This window comes from Pristiophorus japonicus, chromosome 22 (genome assembly GCF_044704955.1).
Source record: "Pristiophorus japonicus isolate sPriJap1 chromosome 22, sPriJap1.hap1, whole genome shotgun sequence".
Lineage (NCBI taxonomy): Eukaryota > Metazoa > Chordata > Chondrichthyes > Pristiophoridae > Pristiophorus > Pristiophorus japonicus.
The window spans coordinates 53918407-53929560 of record NC_091998.1 but is presented as its reverse complement, the minus strand read 5'-3'; positions in this window follow the sequence as shown (position 1 = coordinate 53929560).

Here is an 11154-nt window from a genome sequence, read left to right as displayed (position 1 = left end):
CCATTTAGGACCGAAATGAGGAGAAACTTCTTCACTCAAAGAGTTGTTAACCTGTGGAATTCCCTACCGCAGAGAGTTGTTGATGCCAGTTCATTGGATATATTCAAAAGGGAGTTAGATGTGGCCCTTACGGCTAAAGGGGTATGGAGAGAAAGCAGGAAAAGGGTGCTGAGGTGAATGATCAGCCATGATCTTATTGAAAGGTGGTGCAGGCTCAAAGGGCCGAATGGCCTACTCCTGCACCTATTTTCTATGTTTCTATATGGCTTACCCCTTATCCTTAGACTCTGACCCCTGGTTCTGGACTTCCCCAATATCGGGAACATTCTTCCTGCATCTAACTTGTCCAATCCCGTCAGAATTTTATATGTTTCGATGAGATCCCCTCTCATTCTTCTAAATTCCAGTGAATATAAGCCCAGTCAATCCAGTCTTTCTTCATATGTCAATCCTGCCATCCTGGGAATCAGTCTGGTGAACCTTCGCTGCACTCCCTCAACAGCAAGAATGTCCTTCCTCAGATTAGGAGACCAAAACTGTACACAATACTCAAGGTGTGGTTATAAAACTGTTGGAGAAGGTTGAAAGAAAAGGTTGTTTAATTGGGCGGGGTGGTTGGAGGCAGGAGGTCGCGAGATGAAACCTCCAGCAATACGTCCATCCACGTCCATCCACAGTTGGAAACCCGAGGCACAGATTTAAGCGCTGCTAATCTCAGTTGTGCAGCATCAAGAGGTGCTGAGTGAAGGTCACACAGTGTATGGACAGAAGGTCCGTGAAGCCCAGAGCAAATGAACATGAAATAAACAGTAGGGAATAAGAAACCATTGTCTCTCCGCAGATACTGTTTTAATAAGAAACCAGGGTCGGAATTCGTTTTCGAGCGTCACCCGTTACCGCCGGAGAGAGGCGGCTAACGGGTGGCTAAGTCCTTACTGTCGACAGCGACCGGGTTCCTGGGCTGAATGGAAATTTTGTTGGGCGGTGGGGACGGCGCCAAGACGTATCACTGCACGTTCGGCCGCCACCTACGTGGTGACGTCATTGAGCGTGCAATGCCCCCTTATCGCCGATACGCCGAAATTAGGTGAGTATGGTGGCCTTACCGGCAGGAGTCCATACAGCCTGGGAAAGGTGATGGGACATCGCGGATCCCGGGGCAGTAGCGTCCAGGGAACAAGGTAAGTGTTTATGGTTTTTTTTAGCATTTAGGTATTAATGGGACCAGTGGGGAAGTGTGGGTGTGGGTGAGGGAAAGTGACGAAAACCTTTTTTTTTCATTTTTTTAAACTCGCATGCCGGCAGCCTACCATGGGGAAATTTGGCAAGGCCTCCTGAGCTGCCGCTCTGTTGGCGTCCGAGGGTGAGTGTGCCACACCACTTTTAGCGTTGCTCTCCCTTCTTTGGGTGGCAAAGCTGAATTTTGCAGTTTGAGGTGGCACCTACCACCTGGCGGTAAAATCAGCACTCAGCCGGTGTCATTGCCTCAAAAGCAGCGGGACCGAATTTCGACTCCTCCCAATGTTTGAGAGATTCCTTCCTCCTTTTTGATACTCAAAACCCGAAGACGGATTTCAAATTTTCAATGAAGATCACCCTTTTTAGAATGTGAAAGTTAACAAAGTTGTACACAACAGAGGGTTCTGTTACAAAACAAGGCGAAGTAGATAGGATTACTGTTATGAAATGATATAATCTGTTGGTAAATTGAAAGAATTAAGCCGTTTTAAAGAAAAACTGCTGATAAATTACTTGAGTTAATAAAAAATGCCCAGAGCTTTGTTGAAAGGTTTGCATTATTATTGAACTTGAGATTATACCATAATCCCCTTGATACTAAAATTAAACTTCTGTAAAGGCTAAATCTTTCCCCTCCTACTCAGCAAGTATGCGACACGATCGGGGAGGTCTCAAGATCTGTACATGAAAATATAGTTCAAGATGCTCAGGGACAAATATGCTTCAAAAGTACCATTGTGAATGAGTCTTTTGTAATCAACTGCTTACATGTAAATGGAAATTGCTTTTGCCAGTACATGAGCTCTAAGTTGGCTTATCTGTGTTGAGTGGAATTTGCAGTTTTGTCACACATTTTGACAGTAAATCTCACACTTAACTCACACAGTGAAAAATCACTTTGCTCCTTTCACATATGTCTGAAAGAATATCCCCTCTTGTTGTTGTCTCATCTGATGCTGCAAGCCTCTGCATTTTATTTTCTAATTTTCCAGCAGAACACTGAACTATTTCACAGAAAGAAAGAAAGTCTTGCATTTATTTAGCACCTTTCACGACCTCAGGATGTCCCAAAGTGCTATACAGTCAATGAAGTACTGTTGTAATGTGGGAAATGCGGCAGCCAATTTGTGCACAGCAAGACCACACAAACAGCTATGTGATAATGACCAGATAATCTGTTTTTGTGATGTTGATTGAGGGATAAATATTGGCCAGGACACTGGGGAGAATTCCCCTACTCTTCTTCAAAATAGTGCCATGGGATCTTATCTCCACCTGAGACGCTAGATGGGGCCTCGGTTTAACTTCTCATCTGAAAAACGGCACCTCCGACATTGCAGCACTCCTTCAGTACTGCACTGGAGTGTCAGCTTAAATTTTTGTGCTCAAGTCTCTGGAGTGGAACTTGAACCCACAACCTTCTGACAAGCCAAGCAATGTTTCATAACACATTTCCCACATTACAACAGTGACTACACTCCAAAAGTACTTAATTCGTTATAAAACGCTTTGAGATGTCTGGTGGTTGTGAAAGGTGTTATATAAATACAAGTCTTCTTTTTAATGGACCTCTGAACTCACTTCAAATCAGATTAATTCCATTTTTATACCTATTCACTTGGATTCGCATGACAAAGGACCAATATTAAGTTTATTACAAATGTGGCTGTTGAGGCCCAACAATATGGCACACTATTGCACAGTGTGTCATTGAACCAGACAGACCAGGAAGGTACTATGCTCGATCCCTGATCTTCGCTTCATCCGCTTATCTCAGCTGCAGCAACAGTGAACAGTATGTGGCTTCGATGTTCCTGAGCGAAGGAGGGGAAAAAGCAGCCTTCTTAGGAATCCCTGCTGGATGAGGCACGTGTAGACATGCAAGGGATACGCTGTGATCTCTCTATGTTGAAATAACCTGTCAATACTCAATGGCTCCGAAATTCCATTCCGTTTTCAGTGGTCCCCCAGCTTTAAATCATGGTGTAATGTATTTGCTTCATGGGTTCTTTGCTTAAGAATTCATAGCAACACATTGCTATTAAAAACGAGTTGGTTAATTAACAAAAAGTTTAACAATCACACTACACATTGTTCATCCACCAGGCTCACAACCACCTACCTCATCGTGGATCCCCCAAACCCAACTGGCTGGGGTTTTATTGAGTCTAAGCCATGCACAGCTCAACAACTCTACCAGCCTGTGAGCACACTCCTAGGTGCATACATTACACGGAGCAACGCTATTTTTCTGGTCAGCACGTTGGAGCAGGAGCCCTTTCCACGATCCACCAACTGAGTCCCCTTGCACCTTATTTAAATATCGTTAAATGAAGACCAGTGGCTCTGCAGCCTTGAGCTTTCCATATTTACACTTGCAATCCACATAGGTATGTTAGAATGAGAAATATAGGCCTAACATTTGCAGGAGCGGGGCATCTCATGGCATGCCCTGTTAGTTAGACTTATTCTTACACTCATCAGTTCAAAAGATTTTTGCTCACAAAGTTACTGGAAGTGCGAGCCGATAACGGTGCAGCGAGGGCTATAGGGCATCTGGAACCTCTGTGAACAAGGGGACAAACAGTGTATCGCAAGGCTGAATGGCCAACTCCTGTTCCTATGTTCGTAAGTAACACTTTGGTGAGAAGATTATTGGGTGCAGTATCACTCATCTTGCCTTTTTTCTATTTTAAGGCTGGCCTTTCAGAGTAAGGCGAGAGCACTGGACTGCTGAGGCAAAAATGGAACTTCCACCTTCAGAACTGACTGAGTAAGTTACACACCAAAAGCAATGACTGCTCTCTGAGAGTTAGCCAACAAGCTAGGGTGATAATAAAATGAAGCCTAGAAATTACTGTCGGTAATGTTTGCGATCGAACGCCTGACACATTTGTGCGACATTATTTTATCCAATATTCCGATATTTTAATGCAGACATTAAACTGTATTTAAACTTAGTATTACCATCTCCAAAATAGTGAACAAAAGAATATTATTCACATGTATTAAGCATTTGCCTGCTTATGATGTCAGCAATAACGACCAGGCTTATTCCTCAGTGTGCAAAGTTGAAGAAAAATCTCTTTGCTAATCTAATTGGTTTCCAATTAGTGAAAGAATTTTCTTTAGTTTTTTTTACAGAGGAAAATATATCCCAGTGTTTCATGGAGCATAGTCTATACATTCTCAGAGTGTAACTCCCTCTGAATAAAGGGCCCCTGAAATTCCTCCATTTGCGATCCTATCAGGAACTCTGGGATCATTGCTGACCATGCCCTCCAATGCTGCCTCCCTCCCCGTCAAAGTTTGGGGGTCAGTGAGAGCGCGCCAAATTTGCACGGCAAAGGCTGGCACAGGTGCCACATCGGACGCCTCTCTGGCACCTGCCTGCCCATAAGAAATAAGAAATAGGAAATAGGGGCAGGAGTAGGCCATTTGGCCCCTTGAGCCTGCTCCGCCATTCAATAAGATCATGGTTGATCTGATCTTGGCCTCAACTCCACGTCCCTGCCCGCTCCCCATAACCATTGACTCCCTTATCATTCAAAAATCTATCTCCACCTTAAATATATTCAATGATCCAGCCACCACAGCTCTCTGGGGAAGAGAATTCCTCCTCATTTCCATTTTAAATGGGCGACCCCTTATTCTGAAATGCCCCGAGTTCTAGATTCCCCTACGAGGAGAAACACCCTTTCTGCATCTATTCTGTCAAGACCCTTCAGAATAATAAGAACATAAGAACATAAGAAATAGGAGCAGGAGTAGATCATATGGCCCCACGAGCCTGCTCTGCCATTTAATACAATCATGGCTGATTCGATCATGGACTTAGGTCCACTTCCCCGCCCGCTCCCCATAACCCCTTATTCCCTTATCGGTTAGGAAACTGTCTATTTCTGTCTTAAATTTATTCAATGTCTCAGCTTCCACAGCTCTCTAAGGCAGCGAATTCCACAGATTTACAATCCTCTTAGAGAAGAAATTCCTCCTCATCTCAGTTTTAAATGGACGGTCCCTTATTCTAAGATTATGCCCCCTAGTTCTTGTTTCCCCCATCAGTGGAAACATTCTCTCTGCATCCACCTTGTCAAGCCCCCTCATAATCTTATATGTTTCGATAAGATCACCTCTCATTCTTCTGAATTCCAATGAGTAAAAGCTCAACCTACTCAAATTTTCCTCAGAAGTTCACCCCCTCATATCCGAAATCAACCTGGTGAACCTTCTCTGAACAGCCTCCAAAGCAAGTATATCCTTTCTTAAATATGAAAACCAAAACTGTACGCAGTATTCCAGATGTGGCCTCACCAAGAATCTTACATGATTCAATAGGATCCTCTTTCATTCTTCAAAACTCCAATGAGTACAGGCCCAACCTGCTCAACCTTTCTTCATAAGACAACCCCTTCATCTCAGGACATGTCGGCCAGAAACTCTGGTGCCTGCTCATACATGTTGAGATTGCCCAGACCGCCCAAGGTGGAGAAAGTGCATCCGGGAGGGCGTTGAGCTCTTCGAGTCTCAACGCAAAGAGCGTGAAGAAGTCAAGCGCAGGCAGCAGAAGGAGCGCGCGGCAAACCAGCCCCACCCACCCCTTCCCTCGACGAATGTCTGTCCCACCTGTAGCAGGTCTGTGGCTCTCATATTGGACTGTTCAGCCACCAAAGAACTCACTTTGGGAGTGGAAGCAAGTCTTCCTCGATTCCGAGGGACTGCCTATGATGATATATAAATGCAAGTCTTTCTTTTTCTTTCATATGTATTGATCTTTGTAATTTTGTACCGATCAGAAGGAACAGGAGAGTGTTGTGGGCACCCCATGTATTCTCCAGAAGTAAATACATTGCAACAATAGGTTACTTTTTAAATCGAGGCATGTGGCCCAACACAGATTTTGGTTCATAGGATTCCCAGTATGCTTGTGAAATTTGCCTGTTTGCGGTAAACATCAGAGAAAAAAGCTGGGGGAAATCCTGAACTATAACAGTGGGTCTATTAACCTCCAACTAGTGGTGGACAGACTTTGCATAGTTAATACTTGTTCAGAAAGAAACATGCAAATTTTGTGAGTTGATGATTAAAGGCAGTAATTGGAGTAAGACTTGATCATTTGGAAATTAAAACATTAATGTGCTGGCTGTCCAGTTTACCATACAGCTCATATCTAACGCTTAAGATTTGGGCGTTGCCACAGACAGCAAGGTTGTAGCTTTTGGTAAGTGTTAAATGCAATGCAGGCAGGTGGAATTTGAATTGGTTATCGTGTCCGCAGTGCTGTTCAACTGGAGTTGCACCCTTCAAACAGTTTTCCCTGGCTGCAGAACCTGAAATTGTAATACTCGGCTATTTAATTTTCTTTGGGGGGTGTTAATAGCCAAGAGTAGCTGATGGCAATGCCTTCTTCTGTTTACATTTTTAGACTGATTTGCAGGCATTTAGAATTCAAAATTTTGGCTGGAGCACATTATCAACAATAATTTATGCAATGCAAGCTCAGCATAGCCAGGTCACATGTCAAAACTCACCTGAGTTCTTTAACTTTAATTTTCCCTGTTATTTTGCTCATCTGCAGACAGGGGTGGCCGAAATTCAGCCTCGCGAAAATGCCTCTTACTGCCGGAAAGCAGCGGCTACGCGGCAGAGTCGAATGGCTGCCGATTTGGAGTCGAATGGCCGCCGCTTGCGAAATTTTCCTCTGTGCTTTTACCGACGGTCCCCACTTCTGCCCCGCTGCTGCCGACCCCTCCTGAATGCGTCATCAAAGCGCGCACCGCCGATTTCCCGCAACTCCAGCGACATTCAGGGGAATAAATCTTCGGGCTGCCGAGCAGTGCCCCCCGACAGTTTTTTCTGTGTTTGGAGTGTGGGCGACATGGCTGTGCGGCGGCCATTCAAGGGGAGGGGGCAATGCCGCGGCCGCCATTTTATTTTTTTGTCGACCGACTGCCAGGTCGGGCCGACAATTATGCCGCCAACAGGCCCTCTCTGGGTGCCAGGCCACTGGCCCGGCCGAAACCCACCCTGGTGGCCCAGTGAACCTAACTAAAAGAATCGCGGAGCTCGCAGCGGCCCTCCCCTTTAAGTGAAGGGGAGCGACGTGGTGACGCACAAGCGTCATGATGTCATCAGTGCCATGCTTATGACTAACAGCGGCGAAGACTCCTTCCCGCCTCCACTTCTGACCCTCTTTTAATTGATCCGCTGCTCTCCGCCCCACTTCTGTCCCCATTATGACTGACTTCCGGTCAGCTCGAAAAAAAATGACAAAGAGCTGAATTTCGCGCAAGAGGCCACCTGATTTACCGTGGCGGTGAAGACACAACAAAAGCAGTAGGTGCGACCCATTTCGGGCAGTGGTGAATTTCGGCCCCCGGAACTCATGCGAGGTTCCCATAGAACACAGCAGCCATCCAGTAACTTCTCTAAGTTCACATATAAAGTTGAGCACTAAGTCTGTTTGATTGTTTGATGGTCTGGACCATCACAATTGAGGCTGATCCTATCCATGTCTGGTGTCCAACATACACTCCTTTCAATATTGGACACGAGAGGCCCATCATTGGGAACTGTAATGTATTTGCTTCATGGATTCTTTGCTTAAGAATTCATAGCAACACATTGCAATTAAGAACTAGTTGGTTTATCAGCAAAAGGTTTAACAATCACAGTACACATTACCAGTTCATCCATCAGGTTCACAACCACCTGCCTCATCATGGATCCCATGAACCCAACTGGCTGGGGTTTTATTGAGTTTTGTGAATATCACGTGACTGGCTAAGCCACTCCCAACTCAACAGCTCTACAACTATATTGTGTCGAAACATTAATACAAGAGCCCCCTAGTTAAAGGGGGTCACACTCCAGAAACTGTCAATCAAGTGGCCCCTTGTTTTTTTTTTTCGAGGGCACCAAAAACACAAATTAAGAATTTAACATAAAGGGAACCTTTGCCAAATCAAATCAAATTAAATCAAATTACAATTCTGTTCCAGGTTGAAATGATGCACTCCAGTCCCTCCGATGTCCAGTCTCTCGCGGAAGGCTGCGAGCGTACCGGTGGACACCGCATGTCCATCTTCAGGGACACCCTGGTTCGGATGTAGCCATGGAAGAGAGGCAGGCAGTCGGGCTGAACGACCTATTTGACTGCCCGCTGCCTGGAACGGTTGATGGCCACCTTGGCCATGCTCAGGAGGCCTTCTTCAACAGCTCTACAACTATTTCTGTAGAAAACAATAAATCAAGTGCCCCCTGATTAAAGGGGATGGGGGGAGACACTCCAAACACTTTTCAAATGCCCTTTTTTTTTGGGGGGGGGGAGTTTTGGGCACTAAGAACACAAATTATACAAGTGCCCCCTAGCTAAAAGGTGGGGGCACTAAAACCCGGCACAGTAAACAAATTAAACTTTAAGCATATAAAATCAAATTCAAATTTGGTTGCCGGGGGTGGTGATGCACTCCAGTCCCTCCCGGTGCCCACCTCTCGTGGAAGGGCACCGCGTGCTCCAGCTCCAGGGACACCTTAGCTCGGATGTAAGCGCAGAAGAGAAGCAGGCAGTCGAGCTGAACGATCCCCTCGACAGCACACTGCGTGGACCGGCTGATGGTCACCTTGGCCATGCCCACGAGGCCTTCTTCAACAGCTCTACAAACCTGTGACCAGCCTCCTGGGTGCAAAGCTCAATTGTAGCAATCACACAGCTAACAGTGGATTTGCAAGCACAAATTAGGGATTAAAACCTGGGACCTTCTTTTAATGACTTGACACCACGTCATTTAGCCATCAGGAAAAAAAGGAGGGAAGCCAAACCATCTCATTACTGACGGGAATAGTCATAGACAGATAAATGTTGATTTGACCTTCAGTTCTGAGAGCGATTCTAGGCAACCAAAGCATGAGTTCAGTTGCTAAAAATATATTCGCATGCCTTAAAACAAAAATCTGGGTTGTCAGGGCAACACAGAGGGAGCTGTGCACAGCATCTGTCTTTGGCATACTGCACCTGAAAGTATTTAATCCATGGTGCAAAGTGGAGAATATTCTGTTCCCCAGCACTCTCGCATATTAAGGAATAATTTCCTCTGCTGAACACAACGTTCAGATGAATATCAATTATTAACATATTTATATTGAAACTATTCCTCCAAAAAAAAGCATGTTTCACTTGACCTTAGCTGTAGAGAACCGCGGCAGAGATTTCGCTCAAAATAATTGTTATTAGTTTGTACCAAGAATATGATCCATTAAGAAATGTAGTTCTGCCAATTGCAGTAATTCTCGATATGACAGAAAATTATTTCTGCAGATATTATATGAAAGTGCTGCATATTCAGAACTCCATAAAGCTTAATAATACCCAATGGGTACATTGAAACAAAGCAAAACATGTGGAAAAAGGCCAGAAGCTCTGAGAAAATGTTCCCTCATTTTGATGAGGGAAAGCAACAAAAGGCTGCTTCGCAGTACAATACAATGGGGGAGAAATTAGTTTGGTTCGTGCCACCTGTTCGCGACCCTCTGGGAGAAGGTCACGGAGAAGCTGCCGGGGCGATATGTCCAAGGCGGAGCATGTGGGCAGTTGAAATAAAATGTTTTCCCATGAAGGCAACTCCCCTAGATGCTGGACACTGTTGTTCAGCTGCCTTGGCTTTTCCTTAACTTTTCGGGTGATCCAGCTGACCTCCGCTTTAGGCACTACGATGCCGGTTTCCTAGCACTCCAGGAATCAGGGTAAGTGCCCGAAGAGTGCTGTGGAATGCTTCACTTCACGCTCCACTCCTCCCTTGGGGCGCTAAAAGTGAATATCCCGGTTGGAGGCGGTAAACATTGCCCGGCGCTAAAGTTAGCGATCAGGCAGTGTCACTGCTTCAAACCGGGCTAGATGGAATTTTTAGCCCAATGTATGTTACTGTGAGATTTGTAGCAGAAGCCAAACTGAAAAGGGCCACATCCAAAGTGTTATGTATGCAACACCTTGTAACCAGCATTCTACCACCACCAGAGGGCGCATCTGTTGGAGTCCCAAGGGATCCCAGCATCCATTGGGAGCACTGCATATAAGCAGGCCTCCCATGCTATGCATGTACTCTGGAGTCAGAATAAAGAGACTAAGGTCACACTTACTCAAGTCCACAGTACTCAGTCACATTGCTTTATTTAAGACATAACAACTGGCGACAAGTAATAGATAACGAACCATCACGCGAAAATGCAGAGAACTGTTGGTATCCCGGAGAAATTCTCAGAAGGTGATGATTGTGAAGCCTTCGTGGAGCGACGCGACCAATACTTCGTGGCCAACGAGCTGGAAGGGAATGAGAATGCTGCCAAACGAAGGGCGATCCTCCTCACCGTCTACAGGGCAACAACCTTTGGCCTCATGAAGAATCTTCTTGCTCCGATGAAACCAACAACCAAATCGTATGAAGAACTGTGTACGCTGGTCCGTGAGCACCTAAATCCGAAAGAGAGCATTCTGATGGCAAGGCATCGATTTTATACATGTCAATGGTCTGAAGGCCGGGAAGTGGCGAGCTATGTCACCGAACTAAGGCGCCTTGCAGGACATTGCGAATTCGATGGATTCCTGGAGCAAATGCCAAGAGACTTTTTTGTGCTTGGTAATGGCCATGAGGTTATCCTTCGCAAACTATTGACTGTTGAAACACCGAACCTGAGCAAAGCCATAACGATAGCCCAGGCTTTTATGTCCACCAGCGATAACACCAATCAAATTTCGCAGCATAAAGATGCATCGGCAAACACTGTTCACAAAGTAACGTCGTTTTCAGGCAGAAATGCATATGGCAGAACGTACGCACCTAAAATGACTCACTGCCCGCCATCAAGTGTGAATGCGAGGCAATCAACACCTTGTTGGCGCTGCGGAGGTGATCATCGAGC